The sequence below is a fragment of the Panthera pardus genome, unplaced genomic scaffold (assembly GCF_024362965.1).
Source record: "Panthera pardus isolate Hobbes unplaced genomic scaffold, ASM2436296v1 HiC_scaffold_10, whole genome shotgun sequence".
In the NCBI taxonomy this organism is placed as follows: Eukaryota; Metazoa; Chordata; class Mammalia; order Carnivora; family Felidae; genus Panthera; species Panthera pardus.
The window spans coordinates 90,412,777-90,429,272 of NW_026526655.1; the positions used below are offsets into that span (position 1 = coordinate 90,412,777).

Genomic DNA, 16,496 nt, shown 5'->3' on the forward strand with positions numbered 1-16,496 from the left:
GACTACAGTGAGTACTTAATAAATGCCTGTGATATGAATAATGGATAAATGAATAAATTCAAAAAGAATACATTATTATACATTACTATAATACCATCAATATTTATCATTTATTATTATTATTTTTTAAAACTGAGTTGAATCCTCAGCAGCTTTTTTTTTTTTAAGTTTATTTATTTATTTATTTATTTATTTATTTTTTTTTTTAAGTTTATTTATTTTTGAGACAGAGAGAGACAGAGCATGAACGGGGGAGGGGCAGAGAGAGGGAGACACAGAATTGGAAGCAGGCTCCAGGCTCTGAGCCATCAGCCCAGAGCCCGACGCGGGGCTCGAACTCACGGACCTCGAGATCGTGACCTGAGCTGAAGTCGGAAGCTTAACCGACTGAGTCACCCAGGCGCCCCTATCATTTATTATTTACTAAGCTAACAAACTGTGAAAATGGGGCAAGAAGCCTGAAATCCATTATTCTTCATGGAATTGAATATTTTCAACCACCTTACAAGATGAGAACTATTTTATCTTCATTGTGTCAATAATAAAAATAGAGATTTTTTATTTGCTTGTGTGAATCTTATTACAAGGCCTCACATACTGTTATTATTCTGTGAAGTAAATATTTCTGAATGGAAAACAAAGGGAAGCAAGGAAGCAGGGAAAAAAGGAAGGAAGGAAGGAAGGAGGGAGGGAAGGAAGGAAGGATGACAGAAGTAGAAGGTAGCAGAGCCAGTGTACCAACCAGATCTGCTTTCAAAGCTTTTTCTCTTGTGTTTTTTTTTTTTCAAAGATGTACATTGACTCAATATATAATTTTAGGTATATATTATTTGCAAAGATTCTGGAAACTGGGATTGTAATGGTATAGAAAATGGAACTTCTACCCTGAAGGAATTTCCAATCTACTAGGAAAAACGGTCAATCAACAAGAGGAATAGAATAAATTCAAAATATATTCTTGTATTTTGGAATAAAAGGAAAAGCAGACATGAGATCAAAAATCAAGGCCTTTTGCATGTCTAAGTGTATATAAGTCAACCCTAAGGAAAGCTGTAAAGTCAGAAATCAGCGATAGCTGTCTTAGTGTCCAGCAACTTCTCTTCCTGCTTTTTCTCCCCTTAGAGGCAGGTTCATCATCCACTTCTCTCTGCCTTTTTCAAAACTCCCCTCTTAAAAAGGGATATATTATTAGTATTGACACACAATTTGAATTTAAGTCATTATGCTCCTTCTTCATAGTGTATAAATATTTAAAGCCCATCCCCATCTGTGGACTTTAAGTCATCTGCAAGAAGGTGGATGGGATTTCTATGCAGTGAGCACCTTTCTACTCCACTGAAGATATCATAGTGCCCAAAGAGTTATAGTCTCTGCCAATATGTAAACCTAAAATTAGTTGAGACAATACTATTAAAAAACAGAGGATCATGGCCCTACAGTTCTGATTTGTTGTTTAGCTGATATTTATTCCTCAAATCCTGATTTTAGTGTGGCAAAACTCAATTGCTTTGGAAAATACCACATAGGAAACACCCCTAGGCATCCCCTGAAAGTAACTACTATTTAGGTATGCACTTCCTTCAAATTTTATAGGTGTCTATAAGAGGATATGATAAAATTGAGGTTATGATATAGACATGAATATTTTTACCATTTTATGGCTATCAATATTTGATAACATGAGTATATATTAATTTATTTAACTGTTCTTCAATTGATGTTCTCTTAAATCATTTTCATAATTACTCTCATAAGTAGCACTGAAATGAGCATCCTTATTTATGAAACTGTGTACATGTGCCTGATTATTTCTTTGCCATACATACCTAGAAGCAGTTCTCTCTATATGTTATGCAAACCTTGGATAAACCTAAAATTATTTCAAAATAAAACGTTAAAAAAGTTATGTCAAATTACATGTATATATATATATATATATATATATATATATACACACACACACACACACACACATAATTACTTGGGTGTTTTCTTACACTTTTCTGATTATTTCTTTCAATAAATGTAGTTAGTGTCCTACAAGAACACTCCTAAAATAAGTAAATGAGTAATGTTGTATTTGGCTCATAAGAAATATTCAGAACTATTTCAGGAATAATTAATAAATGGATATAGAAAGAAAAGATTTTGTTCACAATGACTGGTCAGAAATTCATACCATCTTATATTTTTTCTTTTTCTCTGTCACCTTCCACATCTACCTGTATTGATGCATGACTCTTTTTTTTTTCCACATAATTTACAGATAAAGTCAATAATATGAGAAATGTGTTCCTTCTGCTTGCAACCACAGCTCCCTGAATAGTTCCACTAATGGAAAATTAGTGACAAAAAATTACTGCTTTGGAAATAATAATACATCAAAGCTATATGACTCCTCTGTTGGGACAAAATCCTATGTCATATGTTAGATTTTCTCTGTTCTGCCTAGAGTTCCTATCTGAGAATTTCTTATGTTCATCTCATATTAAAGAAGATTTAAAATAGAACCTCTGGCCTATTCTATAAGAAAAAAGTGTGCATTATCACCACTTTTATGATACTTCCCAAACTTCTGTGGGACTCCAACATGTGAGTAGCTTGCAAAACACTTAGAATGCTTTCTGACAGTGTCAGATGAAGAAAAGAAACACTAAGCAATGTCTCTGGAAGCCAAAGGCCAAGCCCCATGGTTTCAAAATCTGTCTCTCTGGCTCTTGAAGCCCTTGAACTCTGAGAAATATTTCATTTTTGCTCCTTGTTCCTCTCTGAATCTAAGCTGTTGAACCCGCAGTCATTGTACAACTACTTTCCTTCTTTCCTTTGCCTGTTGTTATTAAAAGACCAGTTACTTTTCATTGGAAGGAGTTTCAATGAAATGTGACTGTTTACCATGGAAAATAATAAGCCATATATACATTCCTCTTCCTCTTTGTGCCTTTTTAATAAAGATGAGAGTCAGAATTTCAGATGCTCTACAAGCCAGGTATAAGTTGTTGACTTATTTAACTCTTCCTGTGAAGAAAATGTTCTTGTAGGATCAAGGCAACTTCCTTCATTTCTGATGACTATCAGGCAGCAGCAGAAATCCAAATAATAATCTAACAATTAAATGAATTATGGGGCGCCTGGGTGGCTCAGTCGGTTACGTGTACGACTTCAGCTCAGGTCATGATCTCATAGTTTGTGGGTTCGAGCCCCGCATCGGGCTCTGTGGGGACAGCTCGGAGACTGGAGACCGCTTTGGATTCTGTGTCTCCCTCTCTCTCTGCCCCTCCCCTACTCATACTCTATCTCTCTCTCAAAACTGAATAAATATGAAAAAAACTGTTAACAGTTAAATTAATTAGAATGTAGATATGCCCAGAAACAGAGAAAGGGCCTTCACAGAGATACACTGTGATGCATTTGAATAGACTATCTCCCTAGATTATTATGTTGTGTGTGTGTTTTTTTTATTGTTTGTTAAACATAAACACCTTTTTCTTTTCTCCTTCAAGAATCCTAGGAGCAAAATGTTACCCTCCTTTCAGTGAGGTAATAGTCCCAGAGTGACTCTGCATAAGAAACCTGACTGAAATACTTAAACTACTTTTTTTCCTGACATATCACCTCTTTCTTACATTTAAGGGCCTGAATTCTAGTACAAGTTGAGCTGTAATTCACTAATATGAATATGAACCTTGATTTCCAATGTTGAAGCTACCATTATCAAACTTCAAGGTTTATTTATATTTTAATATAGCTTAATTCGACGTGATAGTACCTTTAGTAGATTTTTTTTTTCCTTTCCAGAGTTCATCCACTCTTCTTATCACCATATCCAGTTTTCCTCTGGAGAACTTCTCCTTCCCCTTACTTTACACTTACCATGTTCGGCTGAGGAAGTTCACTCTACACTTTGCTTCAGAGGCAGCCGTTTGACTGAGCAGCATATCTTCCTATTTGCTCTGATTGTACAGTGAGAGGTACAAGATGCAATCAGAGTAAACAGGAAATAATGAGGCATTGCCTAGGAATTCTGGGCAATGTCCCATGACATTGTCTTTTCCATGGGACTTGAGACTAAGAACTTATAAAATCAATAGCAATCTACTGAGTTTCCAGGGTCTATTCTTGAAACCAGAAAATGAACCCAGCTAAGCAAAAGAGAGACTCAACGGAGACAAAATAAATCCTGATGTAATCATTTGAGTTCCTATATCCCGTCATGCTTGAAGATAGAATACTTTGGAAAATCTCAGTTGTGTAAGCCAACAACTGCTTTTTTATGCTGTAGCCAGGGTATCAGTTTGGATGTTTTTCAATGGGAGTAAAAAAACTATTGCTGCAAATAATTTAAATAATAGATACAACCTATTGACTCATTTACTTTAAAAGTATAAAGGTAGGAAGAGTTTTAGGTTTGTTTCATTTTGGTGGTCAGTGGTGTCAAAACCCACTTTCTGTTGATGTATCTTATCTCTTTTCCATAATAACAGGTTCATACAAACACTCTCTTCCTTAAAATAATAAGATGGACAGTGAAATTTGATTTGTATGTTTTCTTGTCCAAGGCAAAAGTGATCTATATTTCTAGTAAATCTGTCAGAAAAGCATTTTTTAAAAATAAAATTCCACATTTTTGTCCCATTGACCAAGTTTTGTGCAATACTTATTCTCAGACAACCCCTGTATCCAAAGGAATACCAATACTGGTAGGCTTAGAAATAGATTTCCTAAAGCATTAACTGTGGTTTTGTGGTTTTTAAAAAAAATCTGATCTCATCCACCCAGTTGCTGGAGTGGATCAGTGTACCTTCCTTACATGGGTATACATAATGAGGTGGGAGGGAGGTGAAAGAAGTGTTGGAAAGACAACCACAATGCTCCTCACAACCAGGTGAATATGTCACTTACAGTTTCACTTACCTCTTCGAGAGCTGTAGATAAAATCTGGGGGGCAAACTGGACACCCACACTTGCTCTATATCCTTATTCTCCTTGCTCTGACCAAAAGCTTCAGGCAACTCAGATAAACTTAAATGAGATAAAGGGGGATGATTGTATATAGAAAGAAGCTTTCTGGATAGTGGACTGGAAGCCAAATAGGATAGGAAAAGTTTTTGGAATCTGAAAGCTGAGGTCAATCCTGGGATCTATTTTCTACCCTGTCCCTTGGCCAGCCAGAGTCCGATAGATCTTGAAGCTTCATTAGGGTTTCAGGCAGTCTCGATCCTAGTAAGGTTTGAACATCCCTCTTTAGTAGGGAGGGATATTAGCTTCACCCTTAATCATCATCTACAATCCTGCTTCTGTGATGTGCAGTGTTCATCGGAGACCATATCGTACCAGTTAACCTTAATCCCTGAACAGAATAGGCTGGAACAAGAATACTTTATCCAGCTAATAAGTATTGGAACTAAGGGACCACGTTCTATGCCGTTAGAAACCAGATTTGTAAGTTACACCAAGTAGAGATGCTGAGGAGCTAAAGTCATGGTACAGCAGAAATTACAAACTTGGTGGAAGAAATTTATCTATCAAGAAAACAATAAAGAAGAGACCATAGAAAAGTAAGGAGAAGGGATCTTGTTATCTTGGAAGAAAAGGTGGAGAAAGGGGCTGTCCAATGATTTTCTCCTTCCTACAAAATAGAATTGTACTGAGGTCTCTAAATTCTTAAAATACCTCTACCCTTACTCTATACATATTTGCTAAAGCTCTTCAGCTAAACTGGATGACATTTTCTTTTAATGATGAATAATCTTAATTTAGACAAACCTCCTCATGACAAATTCCAAAAGTAAATATATAGAAGATTGATGCCTCCTGGGGACAGCTCTCTGACAATCTTAAAGAAAAAAATAACACTGACAGAATCATAAAAGCCTTAGCTGGGAAGAAAGTCAGAAAGCCATATAATTGATGGTCTGGAATGAAAACAAAAACTAGTAGTTACTTTGCTTATAACATTTCATATGACCTTATCTTATCCTTGTAACAACCATATGACATATATATTATTATCTGTTTTTTTACAGATGAAAAACTAGATTCAAGAAGCTTAAGAACTTGCATGGAGGAAAGTGGTGAAGTAAAAGTTTCCTCCATAACGTAGGGGGAGCCCGAGTCTGTACTTTTTTCTTTCTCTTTCTGCCTTTCAGAATAAAGACCAGGAATCTTCCTAATTCTAAGTATCTTTGATTTTGCCATTTTATTATTCACACAAAAAGTATGAAGCATTCCAGGCAGAGGCAAAAGTAAGTGCAAAGGCATGTCTGTGTGTGATGGCCAAGCATTTGAGAAAACTATAAAATCGATTTCTAGAATAAATGGTACCAAAAAAGTGTAGTTGCCGATGAAGCCAGAGAGGTGGGGAGGAGGTTTAGTTCATGGGTTCCTTTTATGGTGTTCTAATCTTCTTAGATTTGTCTGTAGATGATATAAATCCGCTCAAAGGTTTTAGAAAGGAGAGTTCTGGAAATCACCATTAAAAGCATGTGTGTGTGTGTGTGTGTGTGAGCTATAAACTCACATTAAACAACCATACATAAATCTGGAGAGACAAACAAAACAGCGCCTTGGAATTTTGAGGTAAGACAAAAGAAGCTAAAATGATGCAATGCTATTTCTATGTACTGAACTTTATTTCCATACATAGAGATTTGGGAGCAGAGGCTCATACACGTGTGATAACACTGCAATCTTCACAAGTGACTCCAGGCCTTTTTTGGATAAATTTTTTGTATAATTCCAATAAATTTCCCAGCAAGTTTACAAAACAAAATTGCTTAGAGAACAAGCGTCCACTTGATGAATACATGTGAAAATATCTTGCTCCCAAGACCCAGGTAACTTGGGTATTCAATTCCCATTTAACCTGCAAGCTGACTCCTTGGGCTCTGCCTCTCTAGACACTTGCCAGTATGTAGATGGATGGATTGGTTTCAGATGGGGAGATCCAGTAATGCTGTCCTGAACTCTGCAAACAAGGGCAGACATTTGTAAGAGGTGTAGCCCTCCAGGAAAACATGCGCCTCTTTATCCTGTCTGTGACTCTCAGCAACTGAAAAAGCAGAACGTTTCCTAGGTTTGGTTAGAGAGCAGATTGTCATTTGGCTAGAAGGTGTCAGCTGTTTGCGGGAGAGCTATTGATATGCTTTCAGGACAATTAGTCAGAGCGGTATGTAAGCTCTTTAAGAAGATCCCATTCCAATAAAAAACTGCAAAATAGATGACACATCTTTAAACACCTCCTGATTTCTTTTCACTCCTCCATACCCTCCCCTCCCCCTCATGTTTTTATTCTCTTACATAACTGGAGGGTGCTTGCCCTCGCGCTATCATCTAATCAAAATCAACCAGTATTTCTTAAGCAGCAGTTATGCACAAAACTGCTCTAGTTACTGTGGTAAAATAAGGTCATTTCCCTTAAAGAGCTGTTAGTTTAGATGAGGAGACAAGACATATAGGAAAGAAAAGTATAATAACAACAGGAGGTTTAATAATACTGTCAGGTAGCTGTGTGGCAGCTGGGCTCTTGCCCAAAGTCTGGATGATGTCCAGTGAGAAAGGACAATGTAAAACAATCAAAATTTATAGCTAGCATTATATAGCCTAATCCCTCTGTCGCCAACATGGAGACAGATAGAAGATTCAGAAATGACCCCAAGGTATTGGGTTTGGATGAGAGACAATTATTGCATTCTTTACAAAGAGGAAGAAGACAAAGGAGGTATTTTTGACGGGAAAATGAATTTCTAATAAAACTCCTCAAACAATGTTTCTCACTCATCTACTCAAAAAATTCCCATGACTTCTGCTGCCTGCTTATTGCATTTAGGGATAAACTGTTACCTGTATCAGCCGTCATGCTAAAGAGTGGAGACACAAGATTTCATAAATCATTTTCTGCCCTTGAAGTCAGTATAAGTAGAGGAAGTCCATGAGAGTGGATGAGTTCCTTGAGGAAAAAACGCTACGTATCAAGCAAATGTGAATTATCAGGAAGCAAACACAGCAGCCTTCTGGAACAGCATCAGAGGAGAAAACTCACTGAAATGAGAGTAGAAACAGGTGTGCAGGGCTCTGGGGCTTTTTGCATTCTGTGGCAGCACACAGAAGTCTGAACAGGCTGGGCAGTAGACTCCTGGAGAGGGACCCTGGCTGTTGGTTGTGGGTGCTTCTAAGCTCCTTGACTGGGGAGATGCCAGCACTTCTGTGGCATGATCAGGGACTGAGGTCCAAACACAGTGTGATATGGTGGAACCTTGGCTCCAAGCCTAATCTAGCATCTGAGCACTCATTGGCTGAGGAAATACCTTGGCTCCCTCCCTCTGGGGTGATCACAAAACAGAGGTCTGAGTCTTGAGGATACAGTTGTAAGTCTAGTAGAATTCTGTTCTATCACTCCAATATTTGTGTTTGTGGGGATTTTAACTGCTCCACTGGTATTACTAGGGACAGAAGTTCAAGCCAGTGAGCATGTATGTGGTTTTAACTATGCACCTTGGCGGAGTCGTTGCCCTGAACTTACCTAGCAGCCCTCTTCCAGGACTGATTGCCCTTAAGTATTCAGTGTCTCCAGTTTCTATGAAACTTGCAGCCGCCAGTGTAGACAGAATCTATCTTGTAAAAGTTAACCCTAATCTTCAAATGTCAAACGGACAGATATCTGATTCGGGAAATGCTTAGTTTAGGGGTCAGGAGAAGGCAAAACTACTCAAAGAGACAGAAAGATGATCCAGAGAAGTAGAAGCAGAATGGCCATGTTGAGGGCCATGGAGGCAAAAGGAGATTAATTTCAAGTAAAGAGGAATATTTAAAATGCTAAATGCTACCAAGCTGGTAGAGAAAATGAATTATAAATCAAAGATGTAAGACTTAGAAAGGAGGATATTAGTGGCTATATTTCAGTAGAGTTGTACAATCAGAAACCAGATTAAAAGTTGTTAAGGGGTACCTGGGTGGCTCAGTTGGTTTAGTATCGAACTCTTGATTTTGATTTTGGCTCAGGGCATGATGTCATGGTTTGTGAGATCAAGCCCTGGGTCAGGCTCTGCACTGACAGTGTGGAGCTTGCTTGGGATTCTCTCTCTCTCTCTCTCTCTCTCTCTCTCTCTCTCTCTCTCTCAAAATAAATAAATAAACAAACAAAAGTTATAAAGGGGCACCTGGGTGATTCAGTCATTAAGTGTGGGACTTCAGCTCAGGTCATGATTTCCTGGTTTGCAAGATCCAGGTCTCTGCTACCAGCACAGACCCCACTTCAGATCCACTGTCCCCCTCTCTCTGCCCCTCCCCTCCTCTCTCTCTCTCTTTCTCAAAAATAAATAAACATTAAAAAAAAAGTTGGTAAGAAATGAAGGTGTGATTAGAAAGGTAGAAAAAGGCAGAGGGATGAGAGTGCAATAGCTTGAGATATGAAGAGGTTGCAAGCAAAGATTCTTTTTTTTTCTAACACAAACAAACCCTGAGTATATGAAAGGATCTTCTGAGGACGGAGAAAGGTAAGAGGGTTGGAAAGAATTTGTGTTCTCTGCCAAATGAGTTCTAGTTCTTATGAGTTAGTATGTGTTGATGTTCAAGGATATCAATGGTGACTTATATCGGGTGATCGTTTTTATTTGATGAAGGCTACTTTTATGATTCTGTCCTCTAATTTGTGGGAATATCCCTAATGGTGGCTTCTCAGTCAAGTGAAGCTGAGAGCTGCGTTCTGGCTAAGCTACTTTTTAATCACCATTCACATTTCAGCTTTCTCTTATATACCAGACAGCTCTATTTTTTCCAAAACAGCACTTTCGTGCATCTTTCCTTCTCCCCAAAAGCATCAGTCAGAACAATTGTGGCCAGAATCAGTGCTGAATAAACCAGGCGGGGATTTCCCTCTCTTCCCAGAAAATTATATATCTAACTTCTATTAGTTACAAAAGGAAGAGCTAGGGAAAAAAATCAATTCACTTTTTTTTTTCTTGCTAGAGGATCAGCACAATCCAAATAAATGTATTTTATCTTAGTAAGACATTTTGAAGTATAATATTCGGGTACCAAATGAGGAAATTGAAGTACAGAAAATTTAAGAACATTTTCAAGATCACAAGAAAGCTGAATGACTCTAACAGTGCTAAATAGCCAGATGTTGCTGATTTTTTTTCTTTTTTACAATTCTAAACTTCTCTGTTGATACCATGTGGCTGAAAATGGCTCGTTTTCAAAATGCAAATCATCTTATCCCAATATTTGGACATGCAATCTTTGGTGGATTTTTTCTATTATGTATATTTCTATTTTGAGACTCAATAACCATCTTTAAGATACGTCTAGGCAATACCATAACAACTAGTCAGCCCAGGTAATTGAGTGCCAGTGACATCAAAATAATAGCCTGGTATCATGTAGAGACATTAACCAGTTGAATGACGGTTTTTCCTTTCCTTTATTTTTCAACTCATCATTCAGAAACACATGTACACCCTAAAAGATCATTTCACACATAGGATAATTGTTTAATTTCATCACACTGAGCAGAGAGGGCTAAGGCTGTTTCCTTCTTCCTGATTCAGATAGTTACACCTTTAGGAAGTTTCTCAGCACATGCTGAGGCTATAGATCTTTATTAGTTTATATCTAGGACTAGGGGATATTAACTAGAGCCTGTAATAACTGCATTCAGAGAACAAGCATATGGTCTTATTCACACTATCACTTTTTTCTCAAGATTGAAAGATGCTGGGTTTTTTAAAATACATGACCAACTCATCTTTTGGTGGTCTGCCTGCCAGTTTGAAGGTGACAGGTTCCTCACACACTAAAGTTAGAACTCATGAATACATTGTTGGACATTCCTTTGGAGGTAGAGATGAGGGTTCTGGGACCAGATGGGCCTTTATTCATCATGAAACACAGGACTAGGAAAACCATCCACTCTCTCTCCCATCCTATGGTTCTCATGAGCTTTTCCCTAACATTAAACGAAGTGCTAAAAATAAAGAAGTGCTGTCCTTAAAAGCCCATTTGATGCAGTTTTTTTTTCTTTTTTAAAGAAACATGTTTATGCTGCAAGGAGAATTATGATTTGAAAAATTCAAACATCTGTTCTCTTCAACTTATTACTATATCCCACTGATTCTACCTCAGAAATGTCTTTCCAGTTGCACTGCTAGTATAAACAGACCCTCAACACTTCCTGCATGGATTACTGCAAAGGTGCACTTCCGTTTCCCTCCTCGCTTTGCCTCTGCGCATGGATGTCAAGGTGTGTCACTGAAGTGGGCTCCATGCCTGGGACAACCTCTTTCCTGGGTTCAGATTTTGTATATGACTAAAATGTTCACTTTCCCTTTTCCAGTTGAGAATGTTTCTATTAATTCTTTAGGAAACAGCTCGAATATTGGGAAGCAAATTCATGAGATTTTATCTATAGGAGCATACATATTACCAACTCCATTTTAGCATTTGGCCCCAGAAAATGATTATTTCCTATTCCATTTTGTGATTTTGGTAAGTACTCAAATAATGTAACTATATACTAATTCCTGGATCTAGAGAAAATATTTCTAATACCTATACCCTTATCAAGTGATTGAACACATGCATCTCTGCTTTAGGTACATACAAAACCACATTCTTGGGTGGCACCTTGTTCTGCAATATCATTCCCTCCCCTCGTGTACCTGGTAAAACTACTCTTGGATATATTGTCTAAGAGCCCAGGCAGAGTTAGTTACCTTTTATTTTAGGCACATAAGGTATTTTTTTTCATACCATAATTATATAAAAAAGATAAACCTTCTGAATTTTTAAAATTAAAGTTTGTTACTCTCCTCCACCACAGCCTATGACTGTTACCTTATGACTCTCATATTGGGTCAGGCACACAGTTGTTTCATAATAAAATTTTGATCATTGTATTAAGTAAATATTCAAACCGATATTATGGTATAAATTTGTAGCTATTCAGGCACTTTAAAGAGGTCATAAGCACTGAATAAAAGTTTAAAACACTGCCTATGTGGAAATGAAATTAAGGATTTAGGCCCATCTTTATCAGGAAGGACAATGAGAACATTGAAATTGAGCACAAATTGTGAAGTTTAATCTAGGAGGCTAATGAGGCAATGCTCTCTTTCTCAATAATAGGAAAAGTTCTTGTTCTGAATTTGCATATGTGTGTGTGTGTATACACATATGTATACACACACATGCGCACTCTACAGATACAGACCTTGGCCTTCACTGCCTTTTGGTCTCTTGTGTTCATCCATAAGCTCCAATATCATATTGTTCACATGCAGGGAGACAGAGCTGCATAATGGTTAAAAGTATGGATTTTGGAGTCATCCTGTCAATGTTCAAATTTGGTTCAGACACCTAAGTATATAATTTCTCTGATTTAGTTTCCTTGTGTGTAAAATGGAATAGCAATAACATTACAGCAGAGTATGTTGTTAGGATTAAAATTAAATAATATATAAACCTAGTCATTCTTGAAAATGAAGGACAGGATTGGAGGACTTTACTACCTGATTCCAAAATTTACTGTGAAGCTACATTACTATATTCACATAATGATAGACATCAATACCAATGGAACAAAATGGAGTCCACAGAAATAGACTCACGCTTAACACAATCAAATGTATTTTGACAAAGTTGACAAAGCAATACAATGGGGAATGTATATTCTTTTCAATAAATAGTGCTAAATATCTGTAAGGAGAGAAAAAAAATAATGAACCTTGACCTGTACCTCAAATCATACATAAAAATTACATGAAGTTGATCATAAGCTTAAAGAAAAGAACTAAAACCATTATACACCTAGAAGAAAGCATAGAAGAAAATCCTTGTGGTGGTAAATTAGGAAAAAGAAATTGAGCAGGACCCACAAAGTACAAAATATGAAAAAAAAATGATAAAATTATAGTCATGGTATCTATCCAGATTAAAACCCTTTAAAAGACACAGTTAAAAAAAATGAGAAGAGACAGACTTATCGAAAATGTGTACACTGCATATAAGTAAGTGATGGGCCTGTATCCAATCCGAAATATATAAAGAACTTTTATAATGTAATGTTAAAAAAATAACCCAGTGAAATTTAAAAAAAAAAGGAAAAAACAGGCAAAAGATGAACAGACATTTCACAAGGAAGATATATGAATAACAAGTGGAATTAAAATAACTAGTTGAACACCACTTTTCACTAGAGAAATGCAAATTAAAGCACAATAAAAAGGATTACACCTCTATCATAATTGGCTAAATTTAATAACACCAAGTGTTGTTGAGGATGTATAGTAACCGAAATTCTTAGGTGCTATTGGAGTGAATGCAGAGTGGCCCATTCTCTTTAGAAATCAGTAATACCAGGATCTTATATAGTTAAACACACATCCATTACAGGACTTCACAACCCCTTTCTCAGGAATTTTCCCAACAGAACTGATAATGTATGTTCGCCCAAAGATTTATTTCCTGAAAGACGTGCAGGTAAATGCTCAGTATCATTATGCTTAATAGCCCCAAACTGTAAACTACCCGGATGTCCGCAGGCTGGCAAATATATAAGCAAATTGTTTTATATCCATATATACAATACTGCTCAACTGTAAGAAGAACAAAATATTGATATATACAATATGGATAAATTTTAAACTCATTATGCTAAGTGGATAAAGTCAAACATAGTAAACAATATACCATAGTATTAAATTTGTATGAAATTCTCTAAAAGGCATAATTATAGGAACAGAAAACAGGGTAGTGGTCATCTAGGACTTTGTATTGAAAGAGAGGGACAAATGCAAATATGTTTAAGGGAACTTTTTACAGTGATAGAATTATTCCATATCTTGATTTTGGCAATAATGACACAACTATACACAATTAAAAAAATAGAACCCAATTGTATGCTAAAATTTATTTTATTTAAAAAAAATTTTTAAATATTTATTTTTGAGGGAGAGAAAGAGAGTGGAGCTGGGTAGGGACAGAGCGTAAGCTGAGAGGGAGACACAGAATCCAAACTAGGTTCCAGGCTCTGAGCTGTCAGTGCAGAGCCTGACGTGGGGCTCACAAAGGGCGAGAACATGACCTGAGCCCCAGTCAGCAACTTAACTGACTGAGTCATTCAGATGCCCCTATTTCTTTTATTTTTGTAAAGTTTATTTATTTTTTTAAGAGAGAGAGAGAGAGAGAACAAACAAGTGGGGAGGGGCAGAGAAAGAGAATCTCAAGCAGGCTCCACATTACCAGCACAGAACCTGATGTGGGGCTCGAACTTATGCACCCTGAAATCATGACCTGAGCCTGAAGTCAAGAGTTGGATGCTTAACTGACTGAGCCACCCAGGGGCTCTGTGTGTCGGACTCTTGATTTCAGCTCAGGACATGACCTCATGGTTTGTGAGTTTGAGTCATGCATCAGGCTCTGTGTTGCCATCACAGAGCCTGCTTGGGATTCTGTCTCTCTCTCTCACTCTCTCTCTCTCTCTGTCCCAACCCTGCTCACTCTCTTTCTCTCAAAATAAATAAAAATAAGCTTTAAAAATGGTAACTTAAAATATTAAATATTAGTGTTTCCCCTATCAAATAAACAAATTTGATCTTGATTTTTTGCAGTTGAAAAATTTTGACTTAAATTAAATCTTGGCATATACCTTGTGTGGGGAGCATACATGTAGAACAGCCATTCATAATTAAGGAAATATCATGTCACAATCAGCGCTAAGCCCTTTGAAATATTCTTTTACATGCCAGCGTAATATAAAACCATCACCAAATTTTCTGCATTCTGCATAATGTGTTGATAATTAACCTTATAAACTAATTTTCTGAGCAACTCTCATAGTTGATAAATGCAGTTAAGGGCAAAATCCAACAAGGTTATTGAATAACAATCAGTGCATCCAGAATGAAAAATAACCCACCTTCTTCAGAAATAAGATATGAATAGACCTTACTCTTATAATTAATGTTGCTGCATTTTGCATGGAGATGAGGTATTTTTCATTTAAAGCCCATGTGTTAATTTTCCTTCACAGATAAGCCAAAAACCTTGACTCTGTCATCAGACCTTTGGCATCTCCTTCTGTTCCAATCTTGGGCCTTTGCCAACACAGTTATTCTGTATGTGGACTTCCGTGCTGGGGTTGAGGGATAGATATTCAGAGACATTCATTTTGTTTTCAATCAGATCCAGACTTTAGAAAGCCATATAAAAAACCAAATGCTACTCCTATTAACAAAACATTTGCTAAGTTTTCATCTGAAAGACAAAAAGCCTAAAAGCCTGTATTAATAAAACCTAAGATAAGAGCTATTGGAGGGCAATGATGGTTGGGACCAATCAGTACCCAGGGTTGGTATTTTGCAAAAATCTTTCCAAATCACAATGATTTTGATTCCAAAATAACTCTGGACAATTAATTGGGGAAACCTGTATTCTAGTCCAGGTCTTTATCTGGTCAGTGCTAAGACCTTAAAAATCTCATTTAGTTTTGAAGAAGCACAATTTCTTTCTCTGCACAATGTGGAAATTGGTCTAGAAAATCCCTATGGTGATTTCTAAAAATAAAATTTATGTCTTTGAGAAGATTCAGTTGTTTTCTTTTTTTCTTTTGGAAATACAAATTAAATAATGTATTTTTTTAGATTTTTATTTATTTATTTTGAGAGAGAGAGAGAGAGAACGAGCACAAGTTGGGGAAGGGCAGAGAGAGAGAGAAAGAGAGAGAATCCCAAGCAGGCTCCATACTATCATGGGGCTCAAACTCACAAACAGTGAGATCATGACCTGAGCTGAAATCAAGAGTCATACGTTTAACCAACTGAGCCACCCAAGCGCCCCTTAAATAATATATTTTTTAAGATGACAAGTAGTGTGTGTGAGGTGTGTGCTTGTGTGACTGTTTTTACCTCAATTTCTAGCTTTAATTATTTCTCAGTGGCTTGCCTATATCCACAGGATGAAGGAAAGTATTAGCACGGGTCACAGAATCCTGTAGAATCAGATCATGTCTACATTCCAGACTCATCTACCCCCTCCTGCTGTAAATCTGCATTTTGTACTCCAGGTTATTGAACTACATATGGTTTCCTGAATGGCTATTCTACATTTTTCTGTTGTCAACACCTGTTTTTCACCATCCCCATTTACCTGAAAAATTTCTACTTATAATCAAAAGCCCATTTCAAGCAAGTCTTCTTCTGCAAAAACTGTCTGGTCTCAAGAACAGTTAATCGCCTCCTCATCTGTACTATCCCTTTGTCTCATACCTCTTGGTTCTGTCATTTGTATTTATCAGGCTTATCATATTTGATTCTCCATGAAACAAGGTTTATATGTCCTTATATACATTACCTAACACCATGCCTTACGCATAAGGAATCTTCAATAAGTGTAAATGAATTTTAAATCCTTGAACTTTGTGATTTTTGGATGGCCACACTTTAAACATACACCTTTGTTCTATCTAACTTAATAAACTTATTTGAGAATGTGCATAGGAT

At 36.8% G+C, this 16,496-nt stretch overlaps 1 long non-coding RNA gene across 1 annotated transcript in view; it reads left to right on the forward strand.

The window, feature by feature from the left end:
* The window catches only part of LOC109269692 (uncharacterized), a 55,781-nt gene extending 49,629 nt beyond the window's left edge, over positions 1-6,152 (forward strand). The window contains exon 4 of the long non-coding RNA XR_002081221.2: positions 6,024-6,152. This is a non-coding gene — a long non-coding RNA (uncharacterized LOC109269692). The remainder of the gene's footprint in view (positions 1-6,023) is intronic.
* Positions 6,153-16,496: the final 10,344 nt, after the last annotated feature.